The sequence below is a fragment of the Strongylocentrotus purpuratus genome, unplaced genomic scaffold, assembly GCF_000002235.5.
Source record: "Strongylocentrotus purpuratus isolate Spur 01 unplaced genomic scaffold, Spur_5.0 spur5_scaffold_18, whole genome shotgun sequence".
In the NCBI taxonomy this organism is placed as follows: domain Eukaryota; kingdom Metazoa; phylum Echinodermata; class Echinoidea; order Camarodonta; family Strongylocentrotidae; genus Strongylocentrotus; species Strongylocentrotus purpuratus.
In genome coordinates this window covers 23,898,261-23,907,100 of record NW_022145603.1, presented here as the reverse complement: position 1 = coordinate 23,907,100, position 8,840 = coordinate 23,898,261, and positions in this window count along the sequence as shown.

Genomic DNA, 8,840 nt, shown 5'->3' with positions numbered 1-8,840 from the left:
TGGAAATGAAAATAGAACAGAAACTGAATTTACGATCGGATATCTGGGCAGCGTTTCTCGAAACCGTCATAAGTACAAGTTCACCGACATCCCATTGACACGCGTGTATTAAGTTTAACACGCGTTTCAATGGGATGTCGGTGAACTTGTAGTTACGACGGTTTCGAGAAACGCTACCCTGTACTCAGAGATTCCTCCTTCAGGCTGTGAGGGAAGGGGAATTGAAAATATATTGTGTATCGATAAACATTAACCCTGATTAATCCAGGCAAGGTCATTCTTGTATGAGGGGAGGAGTTTATTCTGTACATATTTTGATCGTCACAAATTTCTCATAAACTTACCATCTTTCTCACTCCATCTACTGCGCATAAAATGTATTTTATGACAAGAGGCAGAATAGCATTAGCTCTGTATACAATGGCATCGGTAATGCACTTTCAGTGCGATAAGTAGGTACGTGTAAATCCCCCCCCCCCCCCACCCCCTCACTTCGGGATCGGAAGGACCACATTATTTTGTGTTCCCCGGATCTCCGGTACAGGGGTACTTTTCACGCAACAAAGTCGTGCCCGTAATCAGGCGCGTACGCAGGGGGGGGGGGGGGGGAGGGGGGGGGGTCGAACTCCCCTCAATTTTTTGTTTGAGTGTGTTTTGGAGGAACTTTTTCCTCAAATCCTGGACCCCCCCCCCAAAGAATGTGCTCTTATTCAGCCCCCCCCCCCCCCCCCCCCGCTTATTCAGCGGCTGGCTGAGTCGTTGCGAAATGTTCGGCGCGGTTTTCAACTTTTAACCCCCCCTCCCTCCCCCCCCCCCCCTCGAAAAAAATCCTGCGTACGCCCCTTCCCGTAATACACACAAATCCGAACCGAATTAACTTTGCACACCGGAGGTAGGGTGTGCTTCTAAGGGAGGGAACATGCATACGCGTACCCTATAAATAACACTGAGTGGGGGCCGATGATCATGAGTAAATACGGCTGTCATAATTTATTACGTAGATGAAATGATAATATTAGGATTTCAATTTCTGTTGTTACACACCCGGCTTAATTTGTATTGCATCAATTATTGTTCAAATATTCCGAGCTGTATATTAAAAGTCTGGGATGAAACTGATGCTGATATCTAATCTTGGCATCTGTCAATGTTCTCCTCTTAATGAGATGTTGCATTGGAGCTCATTATTTATGTATTGCAAAGAATATGGAAGAATATTAGCATAATCATGGGGTACACCACTTTAAACAGGGGACAATGTGTTAATCATTAACCGGAGAGTGCCGTTTTGGACATATCATTAATGGGCCTTATTGCCTGTGTTCTCACACAAAGGCAGCTCGGATAGAGATTGCAATCTCATCTGCAATAAAATGACTAGGTGAAAGATACTTCAACTACATGTACAGTGCGTCCCAGAAAAAACGAAACCGAGAATTAGCGATGTTTTATCATAACTTAATCACAATTATAATTAATAAATGACATATATTTGTAAAGCTTAGATCCTCCTTTTTCATTTGATGCAACTCATATGATGCATATTTCACGCATGAGTGATTAAAATAAACTTGAAGAGAGGGAACCAAAAAGTCAGTTGGCGGAAGGTATCCGGTATCTGAACTTCAAACAGAAAATCACATTTCTAAAAAGTTCAGTTTCTGCCCTTCCATATGACACATCAATCAAGAAAATTGAGCAAGGAATAACAAAGTTGTGTTCGTTTAAAGTGATGCTTGTATTTCCATAACTTGATTTTTTTTTAAATCGATTTCACTGGGTGCCTGCCGTGGCAACAAGCAGAATTGACAAAAGACTTAACTCCGTTTCGAAGACAATCGGTTTCGTTTTTTCTGGGACGCACTGTATAAATCGCTATGCCTTCATTCGTTGATGAATGATGTGTACTTGAATTCAATTAGTTAGAAATGAGACCTTATCATCTACACGTACATGTACATTTAAATGATTATGACTGGGTTTACATAGCACTGTAATGTGTGTATGTGAGTTAAAACCCTTCTGGCTTTATATAAACGATATATATATATCTATTATGTGAAGAAGAGAACTCTCTCAAGGCTTTTACTTCAATTGTTTTAGTTATTATTTATACCGTGTATATATATATAGATATAGAGAGAGAGAGAGAGAGAGAGAGAGAGATAAAGCACTATCTGGAGAAATAAAATTGAAACCGGTCATGGTGAAGAAGAGAACTCTCTGAGACTCTCAAACATATTTTTTTTCAATTGTTTTAATTATTAATTGTATATCACCGTGACGGAGGATTATAAACATTATATTGTTTATTCTACACAGTGCGTCCCAGAAAAGAAAAAAAATGTTTTTTTATAAAATTAAATTTTTCAAAAAAAATCACAAAAATCATGTTTTTTACTTAAATTTTTGGTGGGGGCGTCCCCCTGGCCACACTCACCACTTAGAACATGCCAGACGGTCAATTTGTTATGTGGAGCTATGCGATCTTTACATCTGTGCACATGAAAATTGGTTTCCTGCCCAGCTAGGTTGACCCCCTCTGGCTCCCGGTCTAGGACCCCCCCCCCCCCCCCCCCCCAGGAAATGAAGGAGGGGTCTGAAAATTTGCACCCCATCATTTTTGGTCAATGGGGACCCTTTTGAAGCCAAAACAGCAACAACAAAAAAATCAACTTTGGCACAAAAATCCTACGGGAGCTGTCTCAGTGACATTCCGTACCACCGTATGGACGATACAAAGTCATGTACATTGTACAATTTTTCAATTTGTCTTAATTTCTTGTGTGATTCTTGTAGGAGGAAACTCGTAAGATGAGAGAAGAGATCCAGCGTCGTCGTCAAGAGGCTGAGGCTAAACGCAAGAAGGCAGAAGAAGAGAATCAGACAATGTACTCCATTCCAAAGTACAACATAGCTGTACGTACATTTACATACATGTAGAAGGTATTTGAGCATTGAATTGAATTTGTTGAACCATATACATGTATACAATAGATAAAACATACAAAATACAAAGCAAATATATGGTCAGCGCCACAAAAATTAAATTGCTTACAAATAAGGCCCCAAAAATCGTTAAAATCGAGAAGCATATGGCTATACATGTAAAGCACATCATTTTTTCATTCTGAAAATCTACAGAGGACAGATTCTCGATTTAATATGAATTTCTTTGAAATAGTTTATATCCTACTCATCGACTTTATTCCACCTGTCTAGAACGCATTGATGAATATCATGAGTCGCGTGCGCCCTATTGTCATGGTGAAACTTGTTTGCGGATGGACCATGGTTTGCTGCACTCACAAATTAATGCACTTTTCCTGTTTCAAGAACAAGAGGGCAGCACATAGTCAGAATCAAATGTCTTCCCAGAAAATAAAATAACCAACAAAATTCTTTAATTGCTAAAATATCCTGAATATATCGTTTAGCTGGTCACCCAAGAAGAAAAACTTTCCCAGACAACGTGAAGGCAGAATTCATTCTCATTTTTTTTCTTTAGCTCTAGTATTTAAAAAACATGGACCCCCTTTTCTCTCTCTCTCTCTCTCTCTCTCTCTCTCTCTCTTGTATAGGTCCAGAGTCATCTGTACATCTAAAGTTTGACTAACTTAGCTTCAGTTAGTCACAACATGGCGTAAATTTTATGTGTTGTGCTTGCCCAACAAAGGAGTTTGAATCACTGGCACTGGGCAGGTCCAGAGCCGTCAATGGCACTAGGCAGGTCCATACATGTTGGCCCTCTATCGATCTTTCTTTATTCTTTCTTCTTCCTTAAAGGAATAGTTCAGGTTTGGTATAAAGGGCGCTACACAAAATAGGTTTTAGTGAGATAATGAAAAACTGAGTGTCCAATTTGAAAGAGCATACAATTTCAATGACAAAATCATGTTTGTTTGTCTTGATCAAAATCGGTTCAGAAACGGCTGAAATAACCATTTCTAATATTTGTGAGGCTCCACAAGTATTCGATAATCTTGAACCAGCCATTGGAAAAACGAGAAAGCGTCTTTTCGTTTTATTCCAGTCAATGTTAGCGTTTTGTTGGCTTTTTTGTGTTGGTTAAAATAAGCACAACCTGTCGGCCCGCGTATCGTTATTTAATTAGTTATTAAATTAATCAATTATCCGTCACCGTATTTTGATAAAACTGGAGCTTATTTGGTATGATCGGATTTAATCTAAATTTTACACATTTTTGGGGTCTAAGATTAACTTCATAGCAATTTTAGGTCCTAAAAGGGCACTACAAAATTAATGTCATATATAAGAATAAGAGCAATAACCATGCGAACAAGAATTCAACTGTCCCTTTAGAGATAAAGTTGAGTTCTGGTCATGCGATTGCATTGTGAAAGAAACGTTGTGGAGTCGATCAGAAAAGGTTGATCATCTAGCATACTTTTTGTGTGTATTGCAATTAAGGTTCTGGAAGCATCAAAATGATAAGAAATTTGGTCCAGTCTTGGTAAAGTTACAATCACTGTACACAGAAATATTAATATGGGACTACACGAACATGAGCCATACAAATCCGTCCCGATTTGTTATGATGTTACATGCCATATTTAGAATATTAAGGCATTTGAAGAGCCATGCTTTTCAGGGAACAAATTATTTTTCACCTCTTCCCAGAACTGATCAATTGAACTGAACTAAATGTAACCCCGTAGCAAAATAGTCAGCTGCAGACAATCTAATATTTACAAAAGCCATGACTATTGTCCCTCGTCGAGGCAGTATTTACAGACCTTGCTCTCTTTATTTTCCTTTTCAGACTATGGGTAATGTGGAATATAGGGTGGAGGGCAAAATCAGCATCATTGTAGATTGTGTCGTTGTCGAATGGTTTAAACCGTCTTGACTGGGAATGCGAAGCATGTGGGTTCGATCCAATACACGGCATGTTGTCTATCTTACTTCTCTCCACCCTGGTGTTAAAGGTATAGACCGGTAGTGGTAACATTGCGGTTCAATGGTTTTGGGTGCAAAATATCCATTCAATATTGTTTAAATATTGCCTTCAGAGGTTTAGATGGCAATACTTCAACCTAAATTCGCAAAAACCCAGAAATATATGCCCGAATGTTCAATGTTGAAGTGCATTCGCGATATCTCTCCAGGCTGGATCGATATGATAATTTACCAAATATATCAATTAGTAGGCGGTTTCCCGGCAAAATTTGTATCATCACGTATCAGTCAAAACATATTCTTTCACATGATTGGTAATAAGAGCTTTCCGTTTCATTTTTTGAGAGGGGGCGTTTCCAAAACTGGTCTATGCCTTTAAATGGGTACCCGGTGTAAGATATGAACGTCGATGTGGTTGGAGAAATACATCCGTCTGATACGACCCCGGGGGAGAGGGGAGGGGGGGGGTACTCAGATGGACGGAGATGTGCCGCTGTAGCCTCGAACCCCTCCCATTTTTAAGGGTCATTTGGGGGGAATTTTCTCGAAGTAAAGCCCATTTTTCGTAGTTTTTAAATTTTGAAAAATGAACCCATGTTTAGGGATATTTCTGTTAAAAATGGGACCCATGTTTACGGATTTTTTGTGAAAAGGGATAAGACACGTCACTACAGCCATCAGCACATAGACCGACTGAGAAAGAGACAGACAGAGATAGAGATAGAGAGTGAGACAGAAAGACGAACATGCAAAGAGAGGGAAAGGAAGAGAAAGAGGGGAGAGAGATAGAGAGAGGAGAAAAGAAAAAAGAGTTGTATTGTAAAGAGAAAAGAGGGATATAGAGAGAGAGAAAGTCTGTGGGGGATTGGGATAAGAGTGAGATAAAAAGATAGATAGCGAGAAAGAGAGAGAGAGAGAGAGTTCGCGTGTGTGTGAGAGAGAGAGAGAGAGAGAGATAATGATAAGAGAGAGAGAAAGAGAGAGAGAGAGAGAGAGAGAGAGAGAGAGAAGATAACGAGACAAATCGATGGCAATAGGCAGTCATAAAACTTGAAAAGAATATTGTTATACAAATGACAAATAACTTAATCCACGTATTATCAACATCGACGCATTTGGGCCAAGTATTGTAATTGCGAGGCAAAATAAGGAAACCCTACATTAACATCTCCGCAGGCGATATGATCAGAGGTTCTAGTGGGGTTTTTTTAAGGGGGGTAGGCGGTAGAAAGGGGGGCTTTGCGGCTTGGGGACTTGGGACGTGTGCGCTATATAAGAAGCCACCATTATTATTTTTTAATTACTGTGCCTCCCTTAAATTCACTTATAATTAAGTTTTTTATTTTAGGGGGTGTGAAGAAATTTTGGGACTGCCTGATTATTGAGCCCCCCTGTATAGCCCCGATCTAAAAACCAATACTGCCTTTAATTATATAATACAAGGAGCCAGTTATTTGTAAAGAAAAAAGGGGTAAACACAGAAAAATATACTTAGCTTCTTGACCCTTTTATGTCATCTAAAGTAATGTTTGTTATTCAAGAATGCAATTTATTCCTGTGACACTAATGTGTCTATGTGCCGAGATAAATCAACAATCCATGGTGTAGGTTTCCTCTTAATTACTTTTTTAAATATTATGTTTGTCTGTCTTTTTTCTCCTTCATCTTCTCCGAACGTATGTTGTATGTAGGACTGATTCATTATTAAAGGGCAATCCAAACGTTGTTATGTATGAAAGCAGAAAAGTCAGAGAAAAGAATGGAGACAGTTTGAAATAAATCGACCCGAAATAAGAGAGTTATTAATGTTTGATATAATTATCGATCACTAAATCTATACGAATCTCAAATTGGCAATTTGGTCAGTAGATTGTGACGTAGTCATGGACAAACCTCCCATTTGTCGTGTACAAAACTATCTCTGATTTCTGTTATTTTCTTCTCAGTATAGGTGCCTTCTCCCTTCATATTTGGTGTACTACTCATAATTACATTTTAGATAGATTACTCTCTATAAAAAAGAGTGAATTTTCACTCTATTTTGACTTTCTTGGAAGTGACGTCAGGGATCACTTGTTTAGGAGTGAATACCAATTGATTTTAGAGTGCTCTCTAAGAAGAAAAGAGTGATATTCACTCTATTTTCACTACATTTTCACTCTCCAGAGGAGTGACGTCAGTGATCACTTAATTTTTTTAGAGAGTATCATTATAAGTCCCCTAAAGAGGAAAGACCAGTCACCCTCTTGTGCCTTACGGTTTGAAACGTTAACATTTTAATCATTTAGTCTGTTGGAACAAATGGGAGAGTTGTCAAACAACTTTACCGAAATACCGATACGGTGTTCTATGTCAATTTCGGAATTACAAACCTTTGGAATTATGAACCCCATTTCATTTTCGGTAAAATGAATCTTATTATATTTTCGGAAAACATGAAACCTTTTTTCCTCTGCTTGCAATCGGTTCCAGAGTATAACCAGACATAGGTGCCGCTCGCTGATTTTTTTTCTTTCGAGTCTTGCGCATCTTTAAAAAAAAATCTTTAAGAAATTGTCAAAACAAGAGATAACATAAGGAATAAGCTGGCTCTTACGAATTTTTTTGTTGTATTTTTATTCCAAATGGTCTAATGAATACATGTTGTGAAAAGGAATGCTTAAATATGAATAATATATGATTTAAGGGTACAAATGTGATTTTATGACCTTATTTGCATAAATTACCATAAATATGCAAATAAGTGATTTTTTTTCTAAAAAATTAAAATTATGAGATTATTCTATACACTTCACTTGACATGCGTGCACATTTTCGCGGAGATCGGCCGCTTCACGGCCGAGATCTTAAGGGGGGGCCATAATGGCTCCCCCCGGCCGTACTAAGACCTCAAATAGCCCGGCCTTTTTAGGGTTAACGTACTGTAACATGGGAGATCAAGGATTACAGACCAAGGAGGGGATCTAGACTATCTGCTCAGACAGTCAATTGCCAATGGACAGTGTGTCTGGTTTGAAAGGACCAGACCAGAAATAGGTGATTAAATAGTTCTTTCCATAGATCTCGGAAAGGTTATAGTCAGACACACCGATCATTAATAAGTACCGTAACAAACAGATTCGTCGATTGAATAATACCAAGGAGTTCTAAGAGCTGGAGTTATATCAAACTCATTCCCGTTGTACCATCCTCGATGCCGCCAGGATTATGTCAGGCATCTTTCTTGCAGATACGTAGCCAACACATTCCTGCCTAGCTGCAAACTAATGGGCCACTTTCAAAGGGAAAGATGCTTTTGAAATGATAATTACTTTTTGCTAAAATACTACTCGTCTGATAATACGTGCAGTACACAGTGCTTACCTTTATAGTAGGCAAGCGAAAGGAAATGAAGCAAAATTTCCTGAAATTCAACGATTCAATTAAGTTAATTCATTTCCATAAAAATCACATTAAATTACAAAAACACATACATTTGTAAAAGGTACTGTAAATTACATGCAAAATCTTTCACTAGAATATACATAAGTACATTAAAATGTTAAAGGTAAAGACCAGTATTGGAAACGCCCCAATTTCAAAAAATGAAATGGAAGCTCTAATTACCAATCGTGTGAAAGAATATGTTTTGACTAATACATGAGGATAAAAATATGCCGGGAAACCGCCTACTAATTCATATATTTGGTAAATTTGTTTCTCTCATGGTCTGTGAGAGATATAGGGTAGTCCCATATACATCTTTCTGAGTATAGTGTTTGTAACTTTACGAAGAATGGGCCAAATCTCTTATCATTTTGATGATTCCAGAACCTTGCAGATGCTAGATGCTAGATGCTAGATGATTAACCTTTTCTGATCGATTCCACAACGTTTCTTTCACAATGCAATCGCATGACCATAACTGGTCTTTACCTTTA